We start from the raw sequence: 11,167 nt of genomic DNA, 5'->3' as shown, positions 1-11,167 counted from the left end.
CCCGAGAGAGCTGACGAAAGACAAAGAGCGGGCAGAAGGTCGGAGCCGAGACAAGAAGACGTGATCGGAGGAAATCCAGAGTCGGAACCAACCCGTCAACCCAAGAATGAGTGCTGGACCGTAGCGCACGCTGCACAGACAATCTGGCACTGAGTGAGGCCTCAGTGCAGCTTAAATGCTGGCCGGCTGATGAGCAGTGAGGAGCTGCAGCTGGGACTAAACAGGTGTGGGGCATGAAGCTGATGAGGTGGCGTAGCAGGGAGGTGAGTGATCTCACTCACCACAGCATGAAATAACAGGGCAGGGTGTGACACTAGCAGTGAATCTACCACAAACACGGACGCAGCATAACACTCCACTGTCTCCTCTGGTCCGAGCTCCAGATGGCAAAATGAAAACATTTTCATTTATTTTCAGCATCAGGGTCAATCCCAACTTCTGTGATGATGAGGGTATTAGTGTAAACAGCATGGGTAACTTTGAAGACACCCATACTGAAAACAACATACATCAGATTGACTTTGTCCTGGAAAGTCTTGCTTATTTCAACTGAACAACACCAAACTACATTCTACACATATTTCAATAACAAGGCTGTCATTGAGAGGGGAGCAGGGTACAACCAGAACAGGGGCCTGTACTACGAAGCGGGATTTGGGGTTAGCGAGGTAACTTCAGGTTTAACCCTGGGTTTTCAGGACTACGACGGTGGTTCACTTCTTACCGGGGTACATCGCCATGGTAACCTATGCTGAACAGCTAACCTGCTCCGGAGCAGGTTATGTTCGAGATACAGATCGCCGGGTATAAAAGCACCGCCCACTGACCAATCAGCTCTCTTGGAAAATGGCATGCCCTTTCGAAGAGAATCCAGTGGAGCTCGGTGCGCGGATCGTGAGAGGATCCCTCCGAAGAGAACGCGTATTCAGGGACCCTCCTGTCTTCTTCTTGTCATTTTTTTTTCTGTTTGCTGCAAGTAATGTCAATGCTATTTCATTGTGCTTTTGTATACTGATATCATCCTAAAACAGAGAGTGATAGAAACACTAAAGCCTTGTACTTGTTGTACTTCTAAGATATGAAAGTGAGCCTACTTACCGCTTTGAATTATGTTTTTATATTTATTTTTTATTTGCTCCCATGTGCGTTTTACTCGATCCGCTGGGGTTGCAGCTGAAGGAAACAGGCTACAATTGTCATACACGCCATACGAATACATCTAAGCAACACATGCATTTAACAGAATAGACAACTGTAATTATAGTCAGATCTACTTATGCCCTAATGATGGGGCAGTGATGTTTATATCCCTATGAACTTACGCATTTATACAGTCAGCGATCTTTTGCCAGCTGTCTTTCCTGCATTTTGCAGCTGCAACTGTGTTGCTTTTTGCCTGTATTATATGCCTATACTCATCATATTTCCGTAAAATTATTGTTTGCTCTTCGCTACTGAAATAAGCGGCTCTGACAGCGGACTTCTCCATGCTTGCGATTGGTCATGCGCTGAAAACACCGCCCCTTTTATGTGCACGCGCTCATATCCAGATTGGAGAAACCTGGGTTGATATACCGAGTTGATAACCACCGTCGTGTGACCGCTTAGCGTGATTGCAATTGTCCGGGTTAGTGAATCTGGATAAGGAAAAGATATCCTGGGTATGTTGAACTTGCTTCGTAGTACAGGCCCCAGGTCACCAGTCCATCCCTGGGCTAAACAAGTAACAATCAATCCATTCATATGGGTAAATGAGACCACATTATTAAAAGAAGAAATACGTCCCTTATCATATATCATATGTTTTTATCAAGCAAACATATATCATTTAAAAAAAGAACACAGCCCCACAACTTACAATTATTTCAGGGGACTTCAGAAAAAAATAATCCCAAACTCACATAAACAGAAAGGACAGGCTTTACAAACAGTTTCTTTATTTAAGTTTATATTGCAAGTTGCCACAAAACTTTGTTTGTTCCATCATCTAAAGATAATTCACAAAGGAATTTGAGCCATTTTGTCTGAAAAAAACCCCAAAACAATGCATTCCTACCAATCTGCACCAATAATCTGCATTACTTGACAGTGGAGGAGAGAGCACATCAGACATCACTGTTGCACTTACCAAGTCCACAGCCTTAGTTTCATTGTTCATTTCCGTCATGGCTCTTGTGAGTGCATTTAAGTGCATTTAAGTTAGACACATTTTCTTGAATGAGTCTCCTGACAGAGTCTGTCAGTGCACAAGTGAACCAGCACCAGCTGGCAACAGCAAGACAGAGAAGTCCATTAAAACATCACGTATCTGCAAACTAACCGTGACATATAGAAATGAAGCTGGAAATAGGGTAAGTGTTCCTTTAATCTATAGTGCAGGATAGGAATTAATACATTCACTTATATTTCTGCAGCCAGTGTCCACAGGACATTTGTCAGGCGGCCAATGAAGGACAAGTCCTCTGTGAGTGGACTGCATGTAGACTAATGCACAAGAAATCTGTACTCCAACCACTTGAATCTCTCCTCATTAGACTGCAATCATACTTTAATATGGCTCGACGTTGTTTTCCAGAGAGTGTGTGACTTTTTTGTGACTAGTCAGTTAATCAGTGTACACTTATTTTAATGTGCTCTTGATAGATTTAAATAGTTTCAACCGTTGCTCTGTCGCTTGCCATTTCACCATCATTAGACATTACTGTTATGATAACCAGGACAAAATCCTTGGAATGGCAAAGGCCGGGGGGAACATTTGATTAAATGCATCAATCTCTGTTACGAGGTGTCTACGCTCAGCCCAAACGCATGATAAAAACTGCTTCCCTGCCGATATAATTTAAAGTGACATTTATCCAACTTATTATTGATTCGGACCCCTTTGTCTCTGATGTAAAATGCTTCCAATATTTATGGGGAATAAGAGGGAATTTAAAGCTTTGAAAAATGTTCTTCCTCTGCCAGATTGCTCTATAAGTGTAACATGAACGCTGGTTTATCAGGCTTAAACAAGAGCACTGAAACATCTGCGAGACACACTGCGCACTATTTCTGATTTTGACATTTTTAAATGAAAATTATACTTTGGGTTAGCCACAGGCAATGTGTGTTTTTCTTCTCTCTTTTTGATTTTGCATGCTGTCTGTTACCGCTCGCTGACATCTTGCCCTCTCTGTGTGCTTTTTGTCTTCAGTCGGCTGTTTCATGCATGCATAGCTTCATGCAGACTGCTTTCTTTGGCCAAGCCTCCTATTGCATAAGAAATTCCTGATAGTATCTATCGTAACCATTGTTCCACAAAAACTTTATATGCCTTTTGGCAGCGCCTTACACGGCTTATCTCATCCTCTTCCTCCTGCTGCTTTTGATAGGCAACTAACAAGTCTACTTTGGCTATAAAACACGGTTAAAACATTTGTTGGTCATCACATCGACCTCATATCACTAGCAGAGCAGCTTTCACTGCAGTTTCAATGTAGGCAATATGTCAGAAAGATTAAAAAACATCCCTTATCTATTATGATTAATTGCTTTTTAATGTAAGCAGTTGCAAGTGAGTGGTCATAAGTTTCAGCTGAGCAACTTTCACACCCCCACTTTCACAAGGACATGAACCATGGGATGATGTGAGTACTCAAGAGCAGTACAAAATACCTCACTGGAGAAAATAGTTCAAGATAGGTTTGTCTCAGAAACTCTTGCAAGACCTGTTAACAGGCATTGTGGCATTGAATTGTCAAATTAGTTTAATTCACCGTACGAATTGTTACAGATTACTTTTGTAATACTGTATTTGACCCGGTCTTTGTACGTTTTACTTCTTGCTATTTTAAGAATGAGATGTGTACCTGCTGTAAAAAAAACTTGTGCTTTTTATTATTTTACCTCTTTTTTTTAATAATTTTATTTCATTTTATTTGTTATTTGCTGTTTAATTGTAAAGCACTTTGAATTACCTTGTGTTGAATTGTGCTATACAAATAAACTTGCCTTGCCGTGCTAGACATGGACACATAAATACCTTTCTTTTTAAATGATTACCCAAGTGTAACTGAGAAATATGCTAATTGTGCTACCCAGTCAGAATTCATTATTTTATTCATTAATCCAGTTACACAACACTTAACTGTGTTTGGACACTGAAGAGGCTGGAAGTGGAGACCATTTTGTACCACTGACGAAACTACACGGTGTCAATAGGCCATGCACAGTTGTCACCAGGATGGGAGTCTGAAGTCTCGTTAGTTGGTTTTCGTTGACAGTAGAGGTGGGAGGTCGCTAAGCTGGGGGACACTTCCCAAAAATAACCAGCGAGGGTGTCACTTCAGAATAGATCTATGCATATGTGCAGTTTAACCTTCAATATTTAAGCAATAATTATTTCGTAAACTCCCACTCGCTGACTTGCAAAGTGTCACATCCACAAGTTAAGAGTGGAGACCACTTTAGAGAAATGTACAACTGGCGAATGTAAAAGCAAATCTCTCGCCGCTGAGAGTTGGTAAGTGTGGGAACTATTTACAAATGTTGACTCTGAAAATGGCAGTAGTGCTGGTTTTGTGATCTTCATTAATTTGCTTCAAGAGTCTGTGGATAAATATTGGCAGAGCAAGCTCGCGTATCATACAAGTAAAATCACCTCGCATTGTTTCCAATATATTTCACAACACCCTTTGATCGCTGCCTTTGCAGCCATGTTTACCTTTGGATAGAATTTTTTTGACCGAGGAATATAAATATTTTAGTTCAGCAAACCTATCTCAATCCCTTTTTCCCTCCAAATTCTAGCCCAAAGAATGCAGAAAGAAAGCACTCTTATAAGGAAAAGCATGGTCACGTAGCCGGTTGAGCACAATTATTCCTTTGTAATATTTGCGGCCTGAATTGGGCAATTTGGGTTGTGAAGGTCCTGACCCGTGCATCATGGGTAGACTCTGTTATTTCTTCAGTGATGTACAGCAAACTCCAGTAAGATAAACAGTTAGCTTTTAAAAAAATGTTTTAAGTGATATCCTGTGAAAAGATGTGATAGTTTTGCACACTTTGTGTTGTCAAAGTAATTTTGGACACAGAATAATAAAGTCCAGAAGGCGAATGCAAAATATTTCCAGAAAAAGAGCTATCACAACAAATTAGTCCTCTTCCTCTGCACGGTTGAACAAACACACAGGAACATTATCAGGCACATTTAACCAAAACTACAATGACATAATAGCACCTTGAAAGTTCTTATGTGCTTTCTAAAGCTTAGTCACCATCATTTTGTCTGTCATTCTTCCCATTTCCAAAGACTTTGATATTGTGTCTGATTTCAGTGTTAAACCGGTAATGAGAATAATGTTAATGGTGTAATTCCACCATTTTATAACAGAGGAGGTTTGGTGTGTATTTCAAGGGCCACTAATGGACCACTGGTGTTTCAGAGGAAGGTGAGGAATGTTCTGGGTCTCATTTTACAAACACAAAATAGATGTATGCAACCACACGTTCGCACAGCTGTCTTCAATATTAAAGACAAAATAAAAACAGATTAGTTGCCCAGTACCTGATGATACAGACTGATAATAACTGGGAGGCAGTGTTTTTCACTCATTCGTGGATTCTTCGTGTAGGGAGGTCTGACAGGAGCTCTCCTGCCTTCTCACTGGCCTCAGTACCGCTAATGCCGCAGATGTCAGCGTTGTATGTCGAGCAGATGTAATATGCCCTGCGGCATTAGCCACTTGTGGGAGTAGCCGGCACCAAGTTTCCAAATAGTGTCCAGAAATTTGGGAAAAGGATATTTTGAACCTCAACTTGACTGAGAAAAAAAAAATAATAATATGTGAATTATCACATTTAGGTTGATAAGTTAGGACCAATAAAAGGATTTAAAACAGAATGTACCATCTGTCTCGATGTTGAAAAACAGCCCTGGAATTTCCAGATAATTTCTAGGAAATTCCAGCAGGGATTTCCTCGAAAGTACAGTTTTTATCTAAACCAAACTGAGGCAGTCAGATATAAGAAATCCAATCAGCTTCAGCCAGTTGACTTCTGTTTTTGCAGAATTCCAACTGTTTGCTAATCAAGAAATAAAATATACAGGAGTATCTCCCTTTCACATTAGTAGGTGCTCTTACAGTCTTGCCATGCTCCAGACACAAACCTGCTTTACTCTATTTATATCAGAACATTAATAGAACCTGAACAACAACATTAGTTTAGCTTCCCCTCCAAGAAAAGTTGGTTGCTGAAGGTCAGTGTGGCTGCAGGGCAGCAGGCCTCCAACAGACTCCTGGAAGAGTGTTAAAAACACAGGCCAGTCCAGCTGATGCAGACTAATTCAGCATGTCTGGCGTAAAAAATAATAATACTCACCGTATCACACAATAGGGGAGTTTGTGTATTTTGTCTGCAGTGTAGCTCTGAAAAATGTTCAGATTGATAAGAATGCTGTCCTCTTTATCGTAAATAACAAGATTACATTTACTGAGCAACACTTTTCCATGTGGCTGCTGGTTCTCAGATCCTTAAAGGGGAACTATTATGGCATCTTCTGTAATACCTATTTTAAACAGGCCTTGAATGTCTTAAAAACAAGCTTTTGATTGTTTTTGCTAAATAAATTAGAAATTCAGCCTCTGAGCCATGAGCATCCCAGTCTCTAACCTCATTATCTGTGCCGGATTCTGAGTGGGCGGGGCTATGATAATGAGGCACTGTGCTGATTGGCTGCCTGAATGACGCGATACACCGCTATGAAAAAATGGCAGAAGCTCCGGCCGGCGGAGTTAGTTGTGGGCGTGGTTTCACGCATCGAAGGCCAACCTATGTAAACCCCTCCCGTCGTTACGTAACGACAGGACCAGAATCTGAATGGCTCGTAGAAGCCACATCACGCTGGACGGCTCATCCGGGCGGTTGTACAGACACTGCAGAATTTGGTTGCTTTCCTCCTTCTCTGAGTTGGCAGGCTGAGGGGAGACCACTTTATATATGTTAAAGCAAGAAAAAACCTGTTTTTCATAATAGGTCCCCTTTAAGTTTGTTCATCACAACATTCAGGGATTCATGAAACCATACTTCAGTTCATCCTATTATTTCTTCCTTTCTGTGTGGTGGGTTTTATGTTTTTATGTTATGAAATATAACTCTTTTTCTTTGATTACCTAGAGGTATCTAAAAAAGCAATGAAGGAGAAGGCTGTAGTTGTGGAAAGACTAAATCAGAAGATCAACAGCCGCTCCATGCCTTCACTCTCTGACGGAGCCCACCGTGTTTCATACCTGTTTGCGGTGGCGGTTGCCACCTGCTGTACTCTGGTTCGCCGGGGAGCAGCAGCATCGTCGCCACAAACGCCAGAGGGATCAAGAAACACCTTGAGAGGGCCACAATCATCATTAGTAGGATCCTGCAGACATTTGAGTCAGTGAGGAACCTTCATGCTCTTCATGCTGAGCAACCCTCCCGTCACACGCCACCCCTCCCACATCTGCAGACAGACTCGCTCAGGTCCCACGTCATGAAGTGGACTTCAAGAAATCATATGTACCTTTCAACGTTTTACGTTACAACACCTCACATCTGCAGATGAACACAGCATTGCCCTGCTTGTCTGCACTCCTATACCGGTAAGGAATGAATGCCAGTACCTCAGGAATGACAGGAACCTACTTCCTGTCTTCATGCTGCCATCTGCATCTCTTCTGGTGGTCAGAAAGAAGCCTGCAGGCCCTTTATCTACTTTGATGTCGATATATTGAAAAGTAGCTCACTTGAAACTATGTGAGGCTTGGTTTGAAGATCATCTTTGCTATTTAAGGTCAAGACTGAAAAGTACAAACTTTGCAACGATCATTTATAGCTTGGTAAATGATCTTAAGACCATTTTTGAATTTGTCACATGAAAGCGTTGCGTACATATTCCTGTTTGGCAGCTCAGCAGACACAGATCTTCAAACTGAGCTTCTTAAGCTTACAGATTCACATGTTACATCATTTTATGTAAAACATTACAGTTTAACAGCAGTTTTCTTGGTGGTGAGAAAGCTACATTAAATATGGGTCAAAGATATTTTTCTTCCCTTTTCATCAAAACCAGCATTAGTTCTCCATTATTGTCTCTGTGTTTTTAAACCACCCTAGTCTGCTTTAGTCTGTAGCTTGATCCTGACTGTGCAGATAAGAGCGTAGTATCAATCATCCCATGTCACTTTTGAACTATTTTATATATTTTTGTCATAAATAAATTATTAGTGATGGCTTTGCAGAAAGTTGTCTTCTTATCTCTCTCTCCCTTTGTAAGACCCTACTTTGTGGCTTTATTTTACTCAGATTTATGTGCCAGAATAAGCTCCTGGCTGCTGACAGCAAATGTATATTTACCTTTAAGTAATGACAGATATTCATACGCTCCTCTTAGCTTTTGGCAAGAGGGGCAATCAGGACATTTCTGTCCATAAAATGAGTTTAGATTTAATGGACTTGTCTTTACATGAAGGGCTGCTTTAGTCTTTGAGGTCAGACAATAGGAACGCGAGCACGGCCAACTGGTGAAGACACAGTGTGAATGAGCGGGCGGTCTCGTGGCCTACAGCCCAGTAACACAAAGCCGACCTGCAGCAGCCAAATCTCCCGCGGTAAAGCGCAGCTTCTTGCAAATCCTTGGAAGCAACAGAATTTTCCGACTATTCAGTTTTCCACGTGTCACGAATTGTAACTTTTCATTCTCCCATCTTACCTCACAATGCTGAAATGTACCTCGATGAAACACGCTTTGAAGTAACATATGTATCTATGGTTATAAATACAACTAAGACAGGAAATATAGAGGAGATTTGCTGAAGATTACTTGATAATAATGATGTTAAGTAATCTTAAAGTGAATACACAGGATTCAAAAGAGCTTTGTATTGAATAACTCAAATATACCAAACAGGTTTTGTGGTGAATAAAGTCAATTGATATCTAACATGCCTCTCGCCTGTAATGAGCTGGGATAGGCTCCAGCAGACCCCCGTGACCTGCAAAGGATAAAATGGGCATAGAAGATGGATGGATGGATGGATGGATGGATGGATGGATGGATGGATGGATGGATGGATGGATGGATGGATGGATGGATGGATGGATGGATGGATGGATGGATGGATGGATGGATGGATGGATGGATGGATGGATGGATGGATGGATGGATGGATGCAGAGCCGCCGCAAGGGGTGTGTGAACCGTGCGAACCGTGCAACCGCACGGGGCCTCGCGCCCCAAGGGGCCTCGCGCCCCAAGGGGCCTCGCGCTATGGGCCGTTTTTGAAAAAAAAAAAAAAAAAAAATTGATTTTTTTTTTCCTTTTTTCCCTTATAAATATCAACAGTCACGTTCCATTACAGACCTAAATGTGTACTAGTCTGTGCATATCAATAAATACATGTGCAATGATGCGCCTGTCTGTTGTTCAACACAACTGATCAGACCAAGCGCAGACACAAGCTGCTCTGATCCAGACGGTGGAGTTGGAACAAACTGTCACACAATGTCGAGAGAACGAGACAGAATCAGGAAATTTCCATCAGGGGATGAAAAAAGAAAAAAACTAAAGAAAATGGAAGAGTTTAATGCCTCTCTGAAAGAATTGTTTGATAAATTTGTTAGAAAAATCACCGATCCGACCGGGTCTCAAGCAGCCGTGGGGCCCTGCGTCGAGGCAAGAGATGATGATGAGGCAGGGGAAGGTATCCAGTATTTTGATAATTGGAGAGTTAAAATTGCGCATATAGACACCCGATCCGACCCGAAAAACCCAAAAATTTTGCCCCCCCCAGCCATTTCGCACAGGGCCTCCCAAATCTCCCAGACGGCTCTGGATGGATGGATGGATGGATGGATGGATGGATGGATGGATGGATGGATGGATGGATGGATGGATGGATGGATGGATGGATGGATGGATGGATGGATGGATGGATGGATGGATGGATTTCTAACATGATGCTGGTTGAGGTTTGATTACATGACAAGTCATTTATGTTTCTAAACCCACCCACGTAAGTAGCTGAGCAGATGCCAAAACCTAATCAAGTGATTTACAGGCCTAAACCTTAACTAACGGGGAGTGACAGGGTGGTTTGAATACCGTGTTTAAGAACTGGGTGAAGATGGAAGTAAATATGAGTTTCCTAGACCAGATGCTCCCAAAGAGAAGCGGGGGTGTGAGGTTTAAATGTTATTCATCCAAAGACCAACACAAGTAAGACATCAGTTCTCAGCCTTTGATAATGTGCACCATGAAATCTTTCCTGACAGGCCGGGGTTATCAGGTGCAGCTCTCTCCTGGTCCTGATCCTGTTTCAGAGGGAGACGTTGTGCTTTTTCCATTTGTGAGCAATAATCTGACCTTATCACCATGACACGTGGCGTCTCACATCTTTACACGAGCCGCTGGTTATGGATAGGCGTTTCAGTGTTAGTAGATCGTTATCAGATGAGTCAGTATTATAGGGCAAAAGCACATTTCTGATCTCCTTGTTGAATATAAAACAAAGACATTGAGATCTTTCAAATCTCAAGAAATATATATATATTTTTTTTTAAAGGCAGAAAATGAATTTAGACGAATTTAGACGGATGATTTTAAACTCCTTCCATGTTTGCTGGTGAGAAGGACCCAGTTTCATTTAACATGCAATAAAGTAATACATAGCATATGTTAGTCAGTGACCAATAACAGGACTGGACAGGAAGCAGAACAGAGCTCGTCATTAGAGTCAAGGAACTATGCAGAGTTTTACCCTAAAACTCTCAACTTTAGCAAAATAAGAATAATGTGTTACATGCTTCAGAAAAGGTGCAGATGACAGATCTTTGTAACGTGATCTCCTCATGTCAACAAATCAACGAACAATGTTGGAAATCTCTTCTGATTCAGCAAACGTCACATGTTCATTAAGTGGAGCTGAAGGAGTCATAAAAATGTGCTTGTGATGGGAAGCAGGCAAAAACTGTGTTGGAAAAATTGATGTGCAGGTAATGAGAAAGTAATGAGTGTTCGTCCATTACGCGCCCAAATCAAGCAACGTGTGCAGCTATGAAACACAACATTGACTTTTATTGTCTGCAAATCTACCAGGTGATTTATTGTTGGGAATTTCACACGAAGCCAAGTAATTCATCTGGAATGCTGTGTGCAA

This window comes from Cololabis saira, chromosome 14 (assembly GCF_033807715.1).
Source record: "Cololabis saira isolate AMF1-May2022 chromosome 14, fColSai1.1, whole genome shotgun sequence".
In the NCBI taxonomy this organism is placed as follows: domain Eukaryota; kingdom Metazoa; phylum Chordata; class Actinopteri; order Beloniformes; family Belonidae; genus Cololabis; species Cololabis saira.
The sequence above is the reverse complement of the archived record's forward strand: the minus strand, read 5'-3'. Positions refer to the sequence as shown.